Source organism: Rattus norvegicus, chromosome 2 (assembly GCF_021556685.1).
Source record: "Rattus norvegicus strain SHRSP/BbbUtx chromosome 2, alternate assembly SHRSP_T2T, whole genome shotgun sequence".
Classification (NCBI taxonomy): domain Eukaryota; kingdom Metazoa; phylum Chordata; class Mammalia; order Rodentia; family Muridae; genus Rattus; species Rattus norvegicus.
Window position 1 is genome coordinate 102071958 of NC_141535.1, and position 22739 is coordinate 102094696.

At 37.7% G+C, this 22739-nt stretch overlaps 1 long non-coding RNA gene across 8 annotated transcripts in view; it reads right to left on the minus strand.

The window, feature by feature from the left end:
- Nucleotides 1-16412: 16412 nt before the first annotated feature.
- The window catches only part of LOC147996184 (uncharacterized), a 99137-nt gene continuing 92810 nt past the window's right edge, over nt 16413-22739 (minus strand). For 4 of the 8 annotated variants that reach the window (XR_015671362.1, XR_015671364.1, XR_015671367.1 and 1 more), the window contains one exon: nt 16668-17050. This is a non-coding gene — a long non-coding RNA (uncharacterized LOC147996184). Of the gene's footprint in view, nt 17051-22739 lie in introns of all 8 variants that reach the window. The other 4 variants (XR_015671373.1, XR_015671375.1, XR_015671358.1 and 1 more) reach the window with 3 other exon arrangements.

Genomic DNA, 22739 nt, shown 5'->3' on the forward strand with positions numbered 1-22739 from the left:
TTGATTTCTCCAAATTACTGAGTTGGTACCTGAAGATTTTGTTGATCCTGTGGATTGATTTAAGTAATGTATCCAGTTAGCAGTACTGTGTCTTCTCATCTATGACTTGGTGGGGTAGATGGGGCTCATTTAAGTCTTTCCTCCTTTCAGTCCTTAAATAATGAATTCTTTTCATGGGATTATATTTTTATTTTCAGTTTACCTTATTTATATAGAAATATAACCTTTAAAAATACTGTTGCAGTATCTTATAATGTATAACTTTGGTGTATTCCTAAATTTTTCTTTTAATGTGTAAATAAAAATGAAACTTTTAAACACAAAATCTTTAAGAAATAAATAGTACAACTTAAGTTTTGCTTATATTTGCAAATAAACCAATTTTTAAGACTGCGTGTGAATATTGCTTACTGGAGTCTCAAGGCTTGCCTGATGGAGTCTTTAACTTAATTTACTTCCTAGCTACCTCATTTGATCCAAGAGAAGCCATCTCCTTTTCCTTTCTATTTTGGGCAGGGTCTCTGTTGGGCCCAAAGCCAGTCTTCAAATGGCAGTGTCCTAAATAACAGTCTGGGCTCAGCTCAGGCTGGGCTCCAACTGGGTGAACAGAACAACTGCTAGCATATAAACAAGAGCCTTAAATCAACACTCAAAAAAAAAAAAAGAAAAACCTTGTAAAGCAAGTCTGACAATGGGGCATCTAGTTCCCTATAAATTCAAAGAGGTCAGCAACCAATCAAAGTCCCAAAGCTTGCTACCAGGCTGATCCATCACGTGAGTCCTGCTCCCACTACTCTGATTCCCAGGTTGTTCTGGTGCTGACTTACAAACTGCCTCTCATGTCAACATACCCTATTGAAACTGACAAGGCTCCTCCTGCCTTTTGCTATTATCTCTCTGCAGCATCACTTACAGTATCACTATATCGCTTGGGTGGCCTTGAACTCACTTTGTAGACCAGGCTGGCCTAGAGATGTTTTTGTATATAAATATGTAAATATATATTTCTCATATATGTATGTAGACATGTATATGTGTATATATGTATAAATGTTTATAAGTATATCTTACATCGTGATCATAGTTTTACTTCCCTTTTATCTCCTAATCCCTTTGCCCCACCTACTCCTCCTCCAGTTCTCCTCGGAACAGTGCAATACTCCATGGATATCCACTCTCCATGGCATATTAAGTTTCAGTAAAACTAGGCACTTCCTTTCTTATTAAGGAGAGACATGGGGGTTGGGGATTTAGCTCAGTGGTAGAGCACTTGCCTAGAAAGTGCAAGGCCCATGACAACCCAGTGGTAAGAAAGGGTCCCAGAGGAAGGCAACAGAGTCAAAGACAGCCCTACTCTTCTGAGTTCCACACAAGATCAAGCTACACATTATAATATATGTGTATAGGGTCTAGGTCTGTCCCATCCCCATTCCCTGCTTCAGTTTTTGTGAGCCCCTATGAGTCCAGGTTAATTGTTTCGGTGTGGTTCCTTCTTGTGTTCTTGACCCATCTGGCTCTTACACTCCTCCTGCCTTTCTTGCTTGGGATTCTCCAAGTTCCACTGAATGATTAACTGAGTCTCTGCGTATATTTCCATCAATTGCTGGGTAAAGCCTTTCTGATAACAGTTGGGTTTAGCAGCAATCTATGAGTACAGCAGTATATAATTAGGAATCATTTTCTATCCTATGTCTTTGGGCTCTCCATCCTCTGAGTCCTGGCGCTACAGGTAGTATCAGGGGTAGGCTACCTTTTGGGGCATGGGTCTCAAGTTGGACCATTTAATGGTTTGCCCCTCTCATAAATTTTCTGCCTCCTTTACTTAGTACATATTGCGAGCAGGACAAATTGTAGATTGAAAGATTTGTGACTGGGTTGATGTCCCAGTCCTACCACTAGAAGACTTCCCTGGTTACAGAAGATAGCCTGTTGAGGTTTCTTATCCCACATTGCTGGGAATCTTAGCTAAGGTTACTCTCATAGCTTCCAGGGAGTTCTTATTGCTCTAAGTTTCTACCTCATCCCAGACATGCCTCTCTGCCCCTATTCCAGTTGTCTTTCTCAATACTGTCTTCCTCCACCACCTAATCCCTACTGTCCCTATCACTGTCTCCAGACCGCTGCCCGACTTCCACCAATCCACCTGAAGTGTCTATCCTATTTCGCCTTAAATACATATCATGTTTGTCTTTTGGGGTCTGGGTTACCTAATGTAGTTCCATCTAGTACCATCCATTTGTATAAAAATATCATGAAGTCACTGTTTTTAAGACCTGAATAACACTGTCTGGTATAAATTTAATGTTCCACATTTTCTTTATCCCTTATTTTATTGAGGTACATCTAGGGTGTTTCTGGGTATTATGAATGAAACTGATGAGTGAGTGTCCTTGTGGTAGGATGGAGTATATCCTTTGAGTATATGGCCCAGAGTGGAATAGCTGGATCTTAAGGTAGATTTATTCTCAATTTTCTGAGATAATACCATATTAATTTCTAAAGAGGCTGTCCACATTTGCACTCCCACCAGCATTGAAGGAGTGTTCCCCTTGCTCCAACATGAACTGTCACTTGTGTTTTCAACTTTAGCCATTCTACAGGTGTAACATGAAATCTCGTTTTGTCCCTTTATTAGTATTACACCAACATTTCATATTGTTGGTGGCTAATTTGAAATGTGTTGTTGAGAAAGAAAGGAATTTCTTACTTAGCCTGTTTATCTATTAGAAGGTTTTTTGTTTTTGTTTGTTTGTTCTTAGTTGTATTCACTTCACTGATGGTATTTATTACATGTAGGAGTTCCCAGGTAGAATTTTTGAGGTTGCTTATACATACTCTGATATCATCTACAAATAATGATAGTTTTATACCTTCCTATCTTATTTGTATTCCCTTGCTCTCCTAAAGTTGTCTTACTGTGCTAGCTACAGATATTGAATATTTCTTTAAGTGCTTCTCAGCCATCTGGAATTCCTCTGGTGTGAATGTTCTCTTTAGATTTATACTCCATTTTGAAAATTTACATTATATAGTTTGTTGATGTTTATTTTCTCAAGTTCTTTATATATTTTTAATATTAGCCTGCTGTTAGATGTGGCTTTTATAAATTCATTCTCTAGGCTGCCATTTTGTCTTTTTGGTGGTCTCCTTTACCTTACAAAATCTTTTGAGTTATGTAAAGTCCCATTTTGTAATTGTTGATCTTAGTGCCTGCACATTAGCGTTCTGTTATGGAAGTTTTCTCTTGTGCCAATGAGTTCAAGGCTAATCCCCACTTTCTCTTCTATCAGGTTTAGTGCATCTGGTTTATGTTGAGATCTTTGATCCACTCATACTTGAGATTTGTGCAGGGTGATGGATATGGATCTATATGCATTCTTCTATATGCAGACAACCAATTAGACCTGCAGTACTTGTTGAAGATGTTTTCTCCCCATTGGCTTCTTTGTCAAAAGTCTAGTGTGCATAGGTTTGTGGGTTTATTTCTGGGTCTTCAATTCACTCTATTGATGAATCTTTCTTGTTTATGCCAATACTATGTGGTTTTAATTATTATTGGTCTGTAAAACAGCTTGAAATCAGGGATGATGACACCTCTGGAATTTATCTTATTGTATGCGTTATTTTGCTATCTCATTATTTTTGTTTTTCCATATGAAGTTGAGAATTGTTCTTTAATTCAGTAAAGAACTTTGATGGGACTTGCACTGAATCTGTAGAGGCTCTTGGTGAGATGGCCATTTTTACTAGGTAAGTTCTACTGATTCATGAGCATGGGAGATCTTTCCTTCTTGTGATATCTTCTCGGATATCTTTCTTCAGAGACTTGTCAGACCTCTTTCACTTCCTTTATTAGTATTACACCAACATTTCATATTGTTGGTGGCTAATTTGAAATGTGTTGTTGAGAAAGAAAGGAATTTTTTTTTTGAGTCTTTTTTTTTATTTTTTTTTTATTTTTTTTTTTATTATCTTGAGTATTTCTTATATACATTTCAAGTGTTATTCCCTTTCCCGGTTTCCGGACAGACATCACCCTCCCCCCTCCCCTTCCTTGTGGGTGTTCCCCTCCCAAACCTCCCCCCATTGCCACCCTCCCCGCATAGTCTAGTTCACTGGGGGTTCAGTCTTAGCAGGACCCAGGGCTTCCCCTTCCACTGGTGCTCTTACTAGGATATTCATTGCTACCTATGGGGACAGAGTCCAGGGTCAGTCCATGTATAGTCTTTAGGTAGTGGCTTAGTCCCTGGAAGCTCTGGTTGCTTTACATTGTTGTACTTTTGGGGTCTCGAGCACCTTCAAGCTCTTCCAGTTCAAGAAAGGAATTTCTTACTTAGCCTGTTTATCTATTAGAAGGTTTTTTGTTTTTGTTTGTTTGTTCTTTAGTTGTATTCACTTCACTGATGGTGTTTATTACATGTAGGAGTTTCCAGGTAGAATTTTTGAGGTTGCTTATACATACTCTGATATCATCTACAAATAATGATAGTTTTATACCTTCCTATCTTATTTGTATTCCCTTGCTCTCCTAAAGTTGTCTTACTGTGCTAGCTAAAATTTCATTACTATATGGAGAGTGTACAGTCTTGTCTTATTCCTGACTTTAGTGAAATTGCTTTACGTTTTTATCCATTTAATTTGATGTTGATTATTGGCTTAATATATATTGCCTTCATTATGTTTAAATATGTCTTTTGTATTGCTGATCTCTCCAGAACTTTTATCATAAAGGGCATTTGTACTTTGTCAAAGGCTTTTTCAGCATTTAAGGAGATTATCTCATGGTTTTGTTTATTTTTGTTTATATAGTGTGTTACATTGATGAGTACTCACATGTTGAACCATAAATCCATGAATCTCTGGAATGATGCCTAAATGATCATGGTGGATGATCTTTTAGGAGTGTTCTTGGATTGGATTTATGAGTATTCTGTTGATTTTTTTTTGTATCTATGACCATAAGCGAAATTTGTCTGTAATCTCTCTCTTTGTTGAATCTTTGCGTGGTCTGTGTATCAGGGTAACTATGGCTTCATAAAATGAACTTGGCAGGGGGTTGGGGATTTAGCTCAGTGGTAGAGCGCTTGCCTAGAAAGCACAAGGCCCTGGGTTCGGTCCCCAGCTCCAGAAAAAAAAATGAACTTGGCAAAATTCCTTTTGTTTCTATTTTGTAGAATAATTTGGAGAGTATTAGTATTAATTCTTCTTTGAAAGTAGGTAGAAATCTATGATAAAAACCATCTAACCCTATTCTTGCTTTTTTTTTCTTTTTTTGGTTTGGTTTGGTTTTGGTTTTGGTTTGGTTTCATTTGTTTGGAGACTTTAAATGTCTACTTCTATTTCCTAAACAATTATAGGTTTATTTAAATTATTTATCTGATCTTGACTTAACTTTGGCAAGTGGTATCTATTGAGAAAAATATCCATTTTTTAAACTTTTCTAATTTTGTAAAGTATAGGTTTTGAAGTATTATCAAATGATAATTTGAATTTCCTTGTTGTCTGTTGCTATGTCACCATTTTCATACTGACTTTGTTACTGTGGGTATTCTCTCCCTGCCTTTTAGTTAGTTTTGTTAAAGGTTTGTTTATCTTGCTGAATGAATCAAACAAACAAAGCCAGAAAGGCCTGTACAGATGTCTTTCAGACATGAAAAGACCACAGATGTCAACCCAGACTACCTTGATTCATTGCCCCTTTGCATTGTTTCTGTTTTATTGATGTTAGCCATGAGTTTATTTTCTTATGCCTACACCTTTTGGGTGTGTTTTTTTTTTTCATTTTATTTTAGAGCTTTTAGGTATGCTGTTAAATCACTTGTATGAGATCTCTCTTATGAAGGCGCTTAGTGTTATGAACTTTTTTAGCACTGCTTTCCTTGTGTCACATAAGTTTGAGTATGCTGTGTACTTGTTTCCATTGACTTCTAGAAAGTCTTTAATTTCTTTCTTTACTTCTTCCATGATCCAAAGGATTTTCAGTAAGTTGTTCAGTTTCCCTTAGTTTGTAGGCTTTCTGTTGTTTATCTTGTTGTTGAATTCTAACTTCTGCACAGCAGCACAAGCACCTTAAACATGGTGTTCTTCCAAGTGCCCTTGGGAAAATGGGTCAGCCTAGAATACAAGACTGCCTTTATAAAAAAAGTGACCATGTTAGAATTAGAGACTCTTGAGAGCCAATTAGATGAAAATTCAAGGGATTCAAAGAAGAAATTAAATCAAATGAAGAGAAAGAGAACAAAAACATCTAAAGTCATAAAGGTAGTTTATGTAATATATAAAATGATTTCTGCAAAGAGAGGTGCTGAGTGAAAATGTAACTAAAAAATGCTGAGAAAAACAGAGTAAATCAAGCAAAAACTTCCATGGAAAGCATCATTAATAATGGATCAATGAGTGGAAAGAATATCTGCGCTGAAAGTGGGAAAACTGAGACATTCCAAAGTACAAAGATATGTGAAGAAAACATGATTGGACATTCAGGGTGCTATGAACTAACAAATATAATAAACATAAATAAAGAAGACTTACATCTTAAAGGCATTGAGAACTTTCCAATGAAATAATAGCAGAAAGTTTTCCTAAATTTGAAAAAGAGATGCCAATCCAGATATGGGAGGCATTTAGAATATGCCAATTCTTAACATAACCTTCTTTCTTATGTCATGATTAAACTATTGCACACACAAGAGAAAAGCAGTATAGTGATCATTGCAAGGGAGAAGCCCTCACATAAAGGCAGGCCCATAGGAGTAGCAAGAGGCTGCTCAACAAACTCTCAAAGCCAGGAGAGCTCATCTCTTACCCTGGACAAAATCAGCTCCAACTGATCCAACAACTTAGGATCCGCAACTATAAATTAGCTGAAGGAAAAATAGGAAACACATTTCAAGATGTAGGTAAAGGCAATCTTAATAGGACCCCTCTCACTCAGGAATCAAGGACAACAATCCACAGCTAGGAACATAGGAAATTAAAAAGCTTTTTTTTCCCTTTTCTTATTGGAATTTTTTTATTTATATTTCAAATGATATCTTCTTTTCCTGTTTAGGGTCCATAACTCCCTATGCCATCACCCCTCCTTCCATCTTCTATGAGGGTGTTCCCCGACCAAGCCCCACCTTTTCCTGCCTCCCCGCCCTGACATTCCCCTACATTGGGTGGTCCAGCCTTAGCAGAACCAAGGGCTTCTCCTCCCATTGGTGCCCAACAGGACCATCCTCTGCTACATATGCAGCTGGAGCCATGGGTCTATCCATGTATACTCTTTGGATGGTGGTTTAGTCTCTGGGAGCTTTGGTTGGTTGGTATTGTTCTTATGGGGTTGCAAACCACTTCAGTTCAATGGCTGGCTTCAAGTATTTGCCTCTGTACTTGTCATGCTCTGGCAGAGCCTCTCAGGAGACAGCTATATCAGGCTCCTGACAGCAAGTACTTCTTGGCATCAGCAATATTGTCTGGGTTTGGTGGCTGTATGTATATGGGCTGGATCCCCAGGTGGGGCAGGCTCTGAATAGCCATTCCTTCAGTCCCTGCTCCAAACTTTGTCTCCATATCTCATCCTATGAATATTTTTGTTCCTCCTTCTAGGAAGAAATGAAGCATCTGCACTTTGGTCATCTATCTTCTTGAGCTTCATGTGGTCTGCGGATTGTATCTTGGGTAATCCAAGCTTTGTGGCTAAAATCCACTTATCAGTGAGTGCATGCAATGTGTTATCCTCCCTCATGATGATATTTTCTAGTTCCATCCATTTGCCTATGAATTTCATGGATTCATTGTTTTTAATAGCTGAGTTGTACACTATTGTGTAAATGTACCGCATTTTCTATATCCCTTCCTCTGGTGAAGGACATCTGGTTTCTTTCCAGCTCTGACTATTATAAATAAGGTTCCTATGAACATAGTGGAGCATGTGTCCTTGTTATATGTTGGAGCATCTTTATAGCTGGGTCCTCAAGTAGTATATGCCCAATTTTCTGAGGAACCTCCAGACTGATTTCCACAGTGGTTGTACCATCTTGAAATCCCACCAACAATGGAGGAATGTTCCTCTTTCTCCACATCCTTGCCACCATCTGTTGTCACCTGAGTTTTTGATCTTAGGCATTCTGACTTGTGTGAGGTGGAATCTCAGGATTCTTTTGATTTGTATTTCCCTTATGACTAAGTATGTTGAATATTTCTTTAGGTACTTCTCAGCCATTTGATATTCCACAGTTGAGAATTCTTTGTTTAGCTCTGTCCCCCATTTTTAGTAGGACTATTTGATTCTCTGGCATCTAATTTCTTGATTTCTTTGTATATATTGAATATATTGATAACTCTATCAAATGTAGGATTATAAAAAGCTTCTGTATGTCAAGAAAGCATGTCATCAAATGAACACACAGCCTGCAGTGGAGAGAGGCTCTGCTTATGCCATGCATACAAGGATTTCAACAAGATAAATGACAATCCAAACCTCCACAGAAAATATAGTAGCATTTCGTTAAAAAGCAACATTTCAATACCCCTTTCAGAGAAAGTCATTTGCAATGAAGGTAACTATGTATTTCCACAGAAGAACATAGGAATATGAAAAAAAACCTGAAGAGGAATACAGCTTTTAGCAGTACATTAGTAAAAAAAAACTAAGCAGATGAAATGTCTGAAGAGAAATGAAATATAATGATTATAGATAAGCTCAGTGACATCTAAGTAAAATAAATGAGTAAGAGGAACTAGAAAGATGTAGAAATCATGCATAAGAAACTCACAAAAGACAATGATCATGAAAAAGTGGCAAATATAAAAAAAGAGCTTCAAAGGACTCTTAATAAAGAGCTTAGGAGGCAGAAAGGCAAGATACCACATTTTGCATGTAATATAATTCTATATATCAAAAAGTCCTAAAGACTTCAATAGACTATGAGAAATGATAAATTTGGTAAAGCTTAAATAAACAAAATCAACATGGAAAAATCTGTAGGCTTCCTGAATCTCAATTTACATTTTTCACAAAAAATTAAATAGAGCACACAGGAAAACAACCTCTAAAAGCACAATTATAAAACACAGGTTAAAGACATTGACAATAACCATGAAGGACAGGAAAATCTCATGTTCATTTAAAAATTTAACAATGCTTAGTTTCATACTATATAACACAATAAATTCAGTGCAATCTCCACAAAATATGTAATTCTTCAGAAGCAAAATCCAAAATTCTATATGAATACATAAATACCTTAAAAATCTAATCAAAGGCAAAATGTACAAATGTGGAACCATCTGGTTTTGAGACATTGTAACTGAACCTGCCAAATTTGGCAATAAAAGCAGGTTGAACAATGCTGAAAGCTGGGATTAATCACTGGAACCCACAGCTATGGGTATACATGTACACTTATGTACAACATATATACATGAAATAAAAGTTAAAAAGAAAACATCATAAAATTATTAGAAATTTATATTAATGGTGCTACTGCATGAATCCAAATCTGTGACATCCATATACTAGGAAGATGTTATAAAAGAAGAGATTTATATTGATTTAAAAATAAATAGTATATACTTAAAATATATTGAAGCTCTAAATTTTCATAAGTAATCCCCACTGTAACTTCAAAGATAACATTTATGAAATATAATGCATGCCAAAAGAAATGTGAAGAGAAAAATGAATCACTTAAAAAACACAAAACTCAAAGGAGGACATGGGACTGGGAAACAAGGGGCTCAAGAACCTTAAACAATTCATTCTAAAGGAATCAAAACAGTAAGATATCTTTTTTTTCTATATGTAACCCTCATAACACTGCTTTTAAAATGCTTTCATTTCTGTACATAATGCTGTGTTAAAAGGTGAAAATATAGGAGTTGGGGATTTAGCTCAGTGGTAGAGCGCTTGCCTAGCAAGCGCAAGGCCCTGGGTTCGGTCCCCAGCTCTGAAAAAAAAAGGTGAAAATACTTAACTATCTCAGCATCTTCTCTGAATAGAAACAACTTTTTTTCTACATTGGTATAAAGCTATCTTACTCCTAGGCGAGTCACATATCAATTTTAATGTCTTATGATTTTTAAAAACAAGCCAAACTGTTTACTTCAAAATTGTTGCCAACCAACCGAGGTCCCAAGGACTAAACCACCATCCAAAGAGTACACATGGACAGACCCATGGCTCCAGCTGCATATGTAGCAGAGGATGGCCTTGTTGGGCACCAATGGAAGAAGCCCTTAGTCCTGCCAAGGCTGGACCCCCCAGTGTAGGGGAATGTCAGGGCAGTGAGGCTGGAAGGGGAGTAGGAGGGTGGGGGATCACCCTCATAGAAGAAGGGGGAGGGGATGGGATCGGGGTGTGTGGATAGGGAAATCAGGAAAGGGGATAACATTTGAAATGTAAATAAAAAATATCCAATAAAACCCCCCCCCCAAAAAAAGAAAAAAAAAGAATCTTAAACAAAGAAAACAGTATTTTTATGTAGCATCAGAAACAAGTGATCGAAGTCTGTTGTACCTCATTTCAACTTATGTGAAGTTATGTGGGAAACCAAAGATGGGACAAGTAAAGGGAAATGCAAGCTGTAAGAAAAAGTGTCTTTGTTTGCTGGTTACCAGTGAAAAGATGTCAAGAAAACCATCACCAATAAAATGAATCAATATAAAAAGAGATTATAGTGAGGCTTCAAGATTCACAATGAATATGTAAAAGTCAATTGTCTCCTTGTATGCTAGCAACAACCCAGTTCAGATTTGAGTTTAAAAAACTTGTCACGTTACCACTTTTGAAAAATGAAATGTTTACATGAACATATAGCAAAATACACATAACTAACATGAAGACGACGACAAGAACTGAATGTTTTATATTCATGGATAGGAATACTCGATACCATCAATGCATGTATTCTTGCTAACTTGATTTATACTTTCATTGAACTCTCAATAAAAGCCTACCAAGTTATTCCAGGCATATCAACAAAAGGACGGTAAAGCTTATATGGAGAGTGTAAAAACTCAAAATATTGGGCACAATGTTTTAAACGAAGAAAGGTAGAGGAGCGATACTACTCCCCTACAAGACTTAAAGTATTGAAATCCAAATAGTGTGGTATTCTGATTACTATGATATAATATAAAAGCCAGGTATAGACGCATTAAAAACTGATCACAACTGTGGAAATGTAGTGCAGTACCATGCAGACTAAAAAGTGCTGCTAGAATAACTAGGTAGGCATAGACCGATTTAAAAAAAAATAATTGCAAAAATTAAATTTTAAAAAATTTATCAAAAATTAAATGGTACTTTCTCATAGACAGTCAAGCTTTAATTTACTATTAATTTAAAAAAAATACAAAGGTGATTTCTCAAGCAAAAGTAATGAGACAGGAAAAGTAATAGAAGGAAGAAATAAACATGGCCATGCCAGTAACTGACCAAAGTCCAGTTAACAGATCATGGGTTGTCCCACCCCAAGAGATACATCTACAACACAACTTGTGAACGTAAGCTTATGGGAACATCAAGGAAAAGGAAGCAGAAACATTGTCAAAGCCAGAGAATTAGGATGTCTGCTGTGCAATTGGATCTCCTAGAAATGACAAGAGCTTTTACTTGCTCAGTTAAAGTCACACCGAGGTATTTTATATTATTTAGGACTATTATGAAGGGTGTCATTTCCCTAATTTCTTTCTTGGCTTGTTTCTCTTTTGTGTAGAGAAAGGCTACTGATTTATTTGAGTTAATTTTATACCCAGCTACTTTGCTGAAGGTGTTTACCAGCTTTAGTACTTCTCTGGTGGACCTTTTGGGAACATATCATCTGGAAATACTAATATTTTGACTTCTTCTTTACCAATCTGTACCCCCTTGATCTCCTTTTGTTGTCTGATTGCTCTGGCTAGAACTTCAAGAACTATATTGAATAAGTAGGGAGAGAGTGGGCAGCCTTGTTTAGTCCCTGATTTTAGTGGGATTGCTTCAAGTTTCTCTCCATTTAGTTTAATGTTAGCAACTGGTTTGTTGTATATGGCTTTTATTATGTTTAGGTATGGACCTTGAATTCCTATTCTTCCCAGGACTTTTATCATGAAGGGGTGTTGAATTTTGTCAAATGCTTTCTCAGCATCTAATGAAATGATCATGTGGTTTTGTTCTTTCAGTTTGTCTATATAATGTATTACGTTGATGGTTTTCCATATATTAAACCATCCCTGCATGCCTGGGATGAAGCCTACTTGATCATGGTGGATGCTTGTTTTGATGTGCTCTTAGATTAGGTTTGCCAGAATTTTATTGAGAATTTTTGCGTCGATATTCATAAGGGAAATTGGTCTGCAGTTCTGTTTCTTTGCTGGGTCTTTATGTGGTTTAGGTGAAAGAGTAATTGTGCCTTAATAGAAGGAATTCGGTAGTGCTCCATCTGTTTCAATTTTGTGAAATAGTTTGGATAGTATTGGTATGAGGTCTTCTATGTAGGTCTAATAGAATTCTGCACTGAACCTGTCTGGACCTGGGCTCTTTTTGATTGGGAGACCTTTAATGACTGCTTCTATTTCTTTAGGAGTTATGGGGTTGTTTAAATGGTTTATCTGTTCCTGATTTAACCAAGCAAGTAAAAGATCTGTATGATAAGAACTTCAAGCATCTGAAGAAAGAAATTGAAGAAGACCTCAAAAGATGGAAAGATTTCCCATGCTCATGGATTGGCAGGATTAACATAATAAAACTGGCCATTTTACCAAAGGCAATCTACAGATTCAATGAAATCCCCATCAAAATACCAATCCAATTCTTCAGACAGTTAGACAGAACAATTTGCAAATTCATCTGGAATAACAAAAAACCCAGGATAGCTAAAACTATCCTCAACAATAAAAGGACTTCTGTGGGAATCACTATCCCAGAAGTCAAGCAGTGTTACAGAGCAATAGTGATAAAAACTGCATGGTATTGATACAGAGACAGACAGATAGTCCAGGGGAATAGAATTGAGACCCAGAAATGAACCCACACACCTATGGTCACTTGATTTTTGACAGAGGAGGCAAAACCATCCAATGGAATAAAGATAGCATTTTCAGCAAATGGTGCTGGGTCAACTGGAGGTCAGCATGTAGAAGAATGCATATCGATCCATACTTATCACCCTGTACAAAGCTTAAGTCCAAGTGGATCAAGGACCTCCACATCAAACCAGATACACTCAAACTAATAGAAGAAAGAGTGGGGAAGCATCTCGAACACATGGGCACTGGAAAAAATTTCCTGAACAAAACACCAATGGCTTATGCTCTAAGATCAAGAATCGACAAATGGGATCTCATAAAACTACAAAGTTTCTACAAAGGACACTGTGGTTAGGACAAAATGGCAACCAACAGATTGGGAAAAGATCTTTACCAATCCTACAACAGATAGAGGCCTTATATCCAAAATATACAAAGAACTCAAGAAGTTAGACCGCAGGGAAACAAATAACCCTATTAAAAAATGGAGTTCAGAGCTAAACAAAGAATTCACAGCTGAGGAATGCCGAATGGCTGAGAAACACCTAAAGAAATATTCAACATCTTTAGTCATAAGGGAAATGCAAATCAAAACAACCCTGAGATTTCACCTCACACCAGTAAGAATGGCTAAGATCAAAAACTCAGGTGACAGCAAATGCTGGCAAGGATGTGGAGAAAGAGGAACACTCCACCATTGTTGGTCGGATTGCAGACTGGTACGACCATTCTGGAAATCAGTCTGGGGGTTCCCCAGACAATTGGACATTGAACTACCTGAGGACCCAGCTATACCTCTCTTGGGCATATACCCAAAAGATACCCCAACATATAAAAAAGACACGTGCTCCACTATGTTCATAGCAGCCTTATTTATAATATCCAGAAGCTGGGAAGAACCCAGATGCCCTTCAACAGAGGAATGGATACAGAAATTATGGTACATCTACACAATGGAATATTACTCTGCTATCAAAAACAATGACTTTATGAAATTCATAGGCAAATGGATGGAACTGGAAAATATCATCCAGAGTGAGGTAACCCAATCACAGAGAAACACACATGGTATGCATTCATTGATAGGTGGCTATTAGCCCAAATGCTTGAATTACCCTAGATGCACAGAACACATGAAACTCAAGAAGGATGACCAAAATATGAATGCCTCACCTCTTCTTTAAAAGGGGAACAAGAATACCACTGGCAGGGAATAGGGAGGCAAAGTTTAGAACAGAGGCAGAAGGAACACCCATTCACAGCCTGTCCCACAAGTGGCCCATACATATACAGCCACCAAACTAGATAAGATGGATGAAGCAAAGAAGTGCAGGCTGACAGGAACCAGATGTAGATCGCTCCTGAGAGACACACCCAGAATACAGCAAATACAGAGGCGAATGCCAGCAGCAATCCACTGAACTGAGAACGGGACCCCCGTTGAAGGAATCAGAGAAAGAACTGGAAGAGCTTGAAGGGGCTCGAGATCTCATATGAACAACAATGCCAACCAACCAGAGCTTCCAGGGACTAAGCCATTACCCAAAGACTATACATGGACTGACCCTGGGCTCCAACCCTCTAGGTAGCAATGAATAGCCTAGTAAGAGCACCAGTGGAAGGGGAAGCCCTTGGTCCTGCCAAGACTGACCCCCCAGTGTTGTGGGGAGGGCGGTAATGGGGGGAAGATGGGGAGGGGAAGCCTATATAAAAGGGGAGGGGGAGGGGTTAGGGGATGTTGGCCTGGAACCCGGGAAGGGGAATAACAATCGAAATGTAAATAAGAAATACTCAAGTTAATAAAGAAAAAAAAGGGAAATGACAAGAGCATTTAACCTATGATAGTTCAATTATATGGCTGCCTAAGCAATGACTGAGCAATAGACATGCTGACAGGAGAGATCTTAAGGTCCCTACTGATAGACAATGAACAAAGAAAACTACGAAACAGATACAGATAAAAAAGAAAATCAGTTTTACCCATGGAAGATCCCCTAATTTGTAATCAAATACCATGTGATCACCCCTGAAATCATGTGCCTGCAACACTATACACAACAGCTTAATCTATATATTTGTATGCATGAAAGTGTGTATGTGTGTGTGCTTGTGTGTGTATGTGTGTGCGTGTGTGTGTGTGTGTGTGTGTGTGTGTGTGTGAGAGAGAGAGAGAGAGAGAGAGAGAAAGAGAGAGAGAGAGAGAGAGGGAGAGAATAACAGTTAAGAGAAAGACAAGAGCTAGAGTGGGAATGGAAGGTGGAGGTATTACATGACAGGAGCGGCAAGAAGGAAAGGGAATCAAAGGACATATAGAAAATAGGAAAATGTATAGAAAAGTGCAAGTTATATATAATAATAAATACATAATTAAAAAGGAATAATAAAAATTAGAAAGCACTCATGGTTTTCACAATAGATATGAATGTTGATAGAGAATCAATATATCAGGGATGTATAAAAACAGAATAAATTATATAGTCATAGGCTTAGAAAAAAAGAATTGTAGCTATTTACAAAGATAATTTCTGAAAATTTTTTGTAATTTATGAATAATGTAGATCTTCACTGAACAGATGTTAAAACCCATATATTCACAAAATAATATCATAAGATTAATGAGGTATGACATGATGTAAGAACAAGGCTCTCTTTGTTGGTAATAATGCAACAAACATTAGAGAAAAGACACAGAAAGGATGGATTTAAAAAGCAAAATCAAGGCTGAGAGGAGATTTCCCAGTGGTTAGTGCACTTGCTTTACTAGCATTGATTAAGTTGGGGTCCCTGTAACATGTGTATAAGCAGGATGGGCTTGAAGGCCTCTCTGTATCCTCAGTCTGTGGAAAACAGAAGCAGATGGTCATTGGGGCAAGCTGGCTAGCAAGGCTAGTTTTTTCTGAGAACTCTGAGTTTGACAGAGAACCCCATTTTGATAAATAAAATGGGAGAATAAGGATGATTCTTGCTATCACCTCCACATGTGTGCACATACACAGACGCCCAGGCCTACTACCACATGCATCCACTAATATAAAACATTGCATACACATTAGCACAACATATCATGTGAAAATTAAGGAAGAATGTCAAGATCTAATGGTATCCTATGTGAAACAGAAAGTAAAGTTGAAAGTTGAAATGATAAATGCTTCTTGCATGAATAATAAGCCAAATGAACAAAAGAGGCTAAATTATAATAGATGTTAGTTAAACATATTAGAATTAAATGAAAGCTTCTTAGAATGCAAAAAGGATAAGGTCATTGGTAACAACTGTATGTAGCAATTATCAAACATTATGTATATGTGCATATATGTGCATGTGTATATATGTATATATGCATATATGTATCAAACATTAAGACTCTTACATGTGTGATGCATGAACTAATCAAATGAAAATGAAAACCAGGCACTTCTACTAACTCTAACATCCCTCTTTTAATAAAGGATAGAACAGTCTGAGATCATTAAGAAAAATAGAAGACTTAACACTATATACCAATTGGAATTAATATACCATACAAGGGCAGATTATTTTCTTTTTGAAGTACACATGGAACATTCTTTAGGAAGATTTCATGTTGTACTATTAAGAACCCTGACTCAAATCATGCAAAATGTCTCTTACTTGAATAGAAGAAAATAAATATAAGTGTAGGCATAAATTTTTTTGCAACATACATTTAATAAGGATTCAACTTCTTTAGCCTACCTCCTAGCAAAGGTAGTGGGAGAGAAACTTATTAGGACACGGGGCAGATGAAATGGACCTATTCAGCAGATCTTTTTGGGATGAATTTGTTATTCTTTGGCATCAGTTCAGTCCCACAGCAAACATGAAATACAATTCAGCAGCTGCAGACCAGTCCTCTAGGCAGATGAGACTCCAGGCACAAACAGGCAGCTACAGTCCAGTCCCTTCAGCAAACAGACACCAGGCAGCTGTAGTTCAACCCTGAAGAAATCAACATGCTCAATAAGGTTGCAGAGGCAGCAAGCTTCAGCAGGAAACTCCGAAGCAGTTCCTGGGCAACTTTCACTCAATGGTAGTGTTACTACAAGTTGAGATCAAAAACAAATACATGTGTGTGTTTAGCAAAGAATGGTGAGATGGAGCAAACCAAACCAATGCTCAGTGCTTGTCTCCCATTGTCTGTGGGGTCATATTTACATTCCTTCTTCCCAGGTCATTTCATGTGTCTGTTATATCTAAACATCCTTTCACCTGTGACTGTTTCAGGAAAAGAGTCTTTCATATGTTTGTTTTAGCAAGACTTCCTTTCAGTTGTGTGCCCCAGCACACCATCATTTGTCTTAACTCTACGAAGACACCAGAAGTTTCTACTTCATATAAGTAATAAAAATAATGCAATAAGTATGAATTAAACAATATATTTTTTTAAAAAGTATTGGTCACAGAGTAATCATGAAGGAAATCAGAAAATACCTTAACACAAAAATGAAAATATACCAACATTTATCGAATGTGCTAGAAGTGATAATGGAGAGATTCATAAATTCAAATGCTTATATATATATATATATACATATATATACATATATATATTACTACATAGGACATTAACTTGATAATCTTTGTGTACACTTTAAAAATCAGGGACTAGACAAGGCTGCCCACTATCTCCCTACTTATTCAATATAGTTCTTGAAGTTCTAGCCAGAGCAATCAGACAACAAAAGGAGGTCAAGGGGATACAGATCAGAAAAGAAGAAGTCAAAATATCACTATTTGCAGATGATATGATAGTATATTTAATTGATCCCAAAAGTTCCACCAGAGAACTACTAAAGCTGATAAACAACTTCAGCAAAGTGGCTGGGTATAAAATTAACTCAAATAAATCAGTTGCCTTCCTCTATACAAAAGAGAAAGAATCTGATGAAATAAAAACAACTAAGTTTTTTGTTATCAGAAGAAAGTAATAGAGAACAGGAAAGATACTAAGGATAGAAAAAAATTATAGAGAAAAATCAACACCAGTAGTTATTCAAAAAGGTAAATAATATGGGATAGAGAAATGCCTCAGCAGTTAAAAGTATTGACTGGTTTTCTACAGGCCCTGGACTCAATTTCCAGCACCCATATGGCAGCTCATAACTGTCTATTAACTCCATTTCTAGAGGATCTGACATCCTCACACAGATATACATGCAGGTAAAACACCAAAACACATGAAATAAAAATAAATACTTTTAAAAGTTAAGCAAAATGTACAAACCTGTAGCTAGACTAAGAAAAAAGAGAGAAGGCAAACCACAAATTGGAGTAACTGTTACTGCTTTTATTGGGGGGCAGAGGAAGATACCTGAATTCCTTCAAACTAGAACCCTCTCTGGGATGTTGGAGGGAAAGCCCATGAGAGACCTCCAGCAGCATCTTTGTGAACTTGAAACAAATTACCTGGTTTGCTTGTAGAAAGAGATAAGTTAAGTGGATAGCCAAAGGACAGTAGCAGTCAACAATAGACTCCGACCAGATGAAATCCGGAGATACCAAACTTCAGATTTGTAAAGGAAGCAATGCACAAAACCCATAGAGTGCTCAGCAAAGTAGAAGAAAAAGGAGAGGACCCCTTACCAGAGTTTCCTGGAAAGAAGAAAAACATGGGGGAAGATTCACAGGTTTACTGGTAGACACTTAGCAAAACCAAAGATTTTTTTATGTGACCAATATTATTTTAGTTATCTCTCTTTTAATTTTTATTTTTTTATTTAATCAATTTTTACAGTCCAGATTTTATCCCCATCCTGGTCCACCCTCTGACTGTTCCCCATCCTATACTTCCTACCCCCATCTCCACGAGGATATCTCCACCCCACACACACCCTACCACACCAGACCTCCCCACTCCCTGGGGCTTCAAGTCTCTTGAAGGTTAGGTGCATCTTCTCTGACTGAGCCTAAACCTGGCAGTCCTCTGCTCTACATGTGTTGGGGGCCACATACCAGCTGCCTGGTTAGTGGCCCAGTGTCTGAGAGATCTTGGAGGTTCAGAGTGGTTGAGACTGCTGGGCCTTCTCCGGACTCATCCCCTTCCTCAGCTTCTTCCAGCTTTTCCCTATCAACCACAGGGGTCAGCATATTCTGTTCATTGGTTGGGTATAAATATCTGCATCTGACTCTTTCAACTCCTTGTTGGGTCTTTCAGAGGTCAGTCATGATAGTCACCTTTTTGTGAGTGCTTCATAGTCTAAGTAATAGTGTCAGGTCTTCAGGCCTCTCCTTGAGCTGGATCCCACGTTGGGCCTGTCTATTGATCTCTTTTTCCTCAGGCTCCTACACTCTTCTGCTTGTTAAACATTATGAGTTCTGTGGATCGTATCCTGGGTATCCTGTACTTTTTTTTTTGGCCAATATCCACTTATTAGTGAGTACATACCATGCTTGAAATTTTGAGTCTGAGTTACTTCATTCGGGATGGTAATTTCTAGTTCTATCCATTTGCCTGCAAAACTCAGGATGTCCTTGTTCTTAATAGCTGAGTAGTATTCCATTGTATAAATAAACCACATTTTCTGTAACTATTTTTCTGTTGTTGGACATCTGAGTTGTTTCCAGCTTCTGGCTATCACAAAAAAAAGGCTGAAATGAACATATTGGAACATGTATCCCTGTGGCATGGTGGGGCACCTTTTCAGTATGTGGTCAAGAGTGGTATAACTGGATCTTGAGGTAGATCTATTTCCAATTATCTGAGGGATCTCCACTTTGATTTCCAGAGTGATTGTACCAGCTTGCAATACCATCAGCAATGGAAGAGTATTCCTCTTTCTCCATATCTCACTGGCATGTGCTGTCACCTGAGGTTAGATCTTAGTTATTATGAATTGTGTAAGGTAGAATCTCAAGATTATTTTGATTTACATATCCCTGATCACTAAGGACATTTCTTTAGGTGCTTCTCAGTCATTCGAGATTCCTTTGTTGTCAATTCAGTTTAGTTCTATGCCCCAGTTTTTAATTGGGTTCTTTGTTTTTATGATGATTAGCTTTTTGAGTTATTTCTATACTTTGGATATTAGCCATCTGACTGATGTGGGGTTAGTGAAGTTTTTTTTTCTCCCCAAGCTGTAGGTTTCCCATTTGTCCTACTAATTGTGTCCTTTGCCTTACAGAAGTTTTCCGGTTTTACGAGGTCCCATTTATAATTTCTTGATCTTAGAGAGAGGACCAATTTCTCCCTGTGCCAAAAAGTTCAAGGTTCTTTCCCACTTCATTTTCTATTAGATACAGTGTATCTGGTTTTATGTTGAGGCCCTTCATCCACTTGGACTTGAGCTCTGTGCAAAGAGATAAATATGGATATATTTCATAATTCTTAAACCTGATAAACAACTTCAGCAAAGTGACTGGAAATAAAATTAACTCAAATAAATCAGTAGCCTTCCTATACTCAAAGGATGAATAGGCTGAGAAAGAAATTAGGGAAATGACATGCTTCATAATAGTCACAAATAAAATAAAATACCTTGGTGTTACTCTAACCAAGCAAGTAAAAGTTCTGTATGACAAGAACTTCAAGTCTCTGAAGAAAGAAATAAAAGATCTCAGAAGATGGAAAATTTTTTCCACGCTCATGGATTGGCACGATTAATTTAGTAAAAATGGCCATCTTGCCAAAAGTAATCTACAGATTTAATGCAATTCCCATCAAAATTCCAACTCAATTCTTCATAGACTTTGAAAGAGCAATTTGCAAATTCATTTGGAATAACAAAAAACCCAGGATGGCAAAACTATTCTCAACAATAAAAGAACTTCTGGGGGAATTCCCTAACCTCAAGCTACATTACAGAGCAATGGTGATTTTAAAAAAAAGTATGGTATTGGTACAGAGACAGGCAGGATGATCAGTGGAATAGAATTGAGGACCCTGAAATAATCCCATATGCATATGGTTGCTGATATTTGGCAAAGGAGCTAAAACCATCTATCCAATGGAAAAAAAGACAGCATTTTCAACAAATGATGCTGGTATAACTGGTGTTCAGTCAGCAGGTAGAAGAATGCAAATCAAATCAAACTTATCTCCTTGTATGAAACTCAAGTCCAAGTGGATCATAGACTTCCACAAAAAATTGGACCTCATAAAATTGCAATGCTTCTGTAAGGCAAAGGACACTGTCAATAGGACAAAATGGCAACCAACAGATTGGGATAAGATCCTTAACAATCCTGCATCCAATAGAGGGCTAATATCCAGTATATTCAAAGAACTCAAGAAGTTAGACTGCAGAAAATCAAATAACCCTATTAAAAATGGGGTACAGAACTGAACAAAGAATTCTCAACTGAGAAATATCAAATGGCCGAGAAGCACCTAAATAAATGCTCAACATGCTTAGTCATCAGGGAAATGCAAATCAAAATAACCCTGAGGTTTCACATCACACCAGTCAGAATGGTTAAGGTCAAAAACTCAGGTGATAGATGCTGGCAAGGATGTGAAGAAAGAGAAACACTCCTCCAACTCCATTGTTGATGGGATTGCATGCTGGTACAACCATTCTGGAAATCAATCTGGTGTGTCCTCAGAAAATTGGATTAGTACTACATGAGGACCCAGCTATACCTCTCCTGGGCATGTACCCGAAAGATACTCCAACATATAACAAGGACACATGTTCCCCTATGTGCATAGCAGCCTTATTTATGATAGCCAGAAGTTGGAAAGAACCCACATATTCCTCATCAGAGGAATGGATACAGAAAATGTGGTACATTTACACAATGGAGTACTACATAGCTATTAAAAACAATGGCTTCATGAAATTCATAGGCAAATTGATGGAACTAGAAAATAGCATCCTGAGTGAGTTAACCCAGTCACAAAAGGACACACATGGTATGTACTTACTGACAAGTGGATATTAGCCCCAAACCTCAGAATATCCACGATACATTTCACAGACCATGTGAAGTTCAAGAAGAAGGAAGATCAAAATGTGGACGCTTCCTTCCTTTTTAGAATGGCGAAAAAATACTCACAGGAAGAAATACAGAGACAAAATGTGGAGCAGAGACTGAAGAAAAAGCCATCCAGAGACTTTCCCACCTGGAGATCCATCCCGTGGATGCCAAGAAGTGCTTGCTGACAAGAGCCTGAATAGCTGTCTCCTGAGTGGCTCTGCCAGACCCTGACAATACTGAGATGGACACTTTCAAGCAACCACTGGACTGGGAAAGGAGTCTCTAATAGAGAGTTAGAGAAAAGGACTCGAAGCTTTAGGGGTTAGCAACCAAATAGGAATAACAACATCAACCAACCAGATTCCTCCCTCTCCCTAGAGCTTCCAGGGATTAAACCACCAACCAAAGAGTACACATGGAGCAACCCATGGCTCCAGCTGCATATGTTGCAGAGGATGATCTTGTTAGACATCAGTTGGAGGAGAGGCCCTTGATCCTGTGAAGGCTTGATGCCCCAGTGTAGAGATATTCCAGGAAAAAGAAGCAAATGGGTGGGTGGATGGCTGGTTTGGTGGAGGAAGCAGGTGTAAGGGGGATGGGATAGGGAGTTTCTGGAGGGGAAACCAGGAAAGGGGATAAAATTTGAAATGTAAATAAAGAAAATATCCAGTAAAAAAAAGAATTGTTTTCACTTCTGATGAATTTGAAAATTGTTCTTTCCATGTCTTTGGAGAATTCTGTTGGGATTTTGATGGAGATTGCTTTGAATCTGTAGATTGCTTTTGATGGGGTGGCCATTTTTACTATGTTAA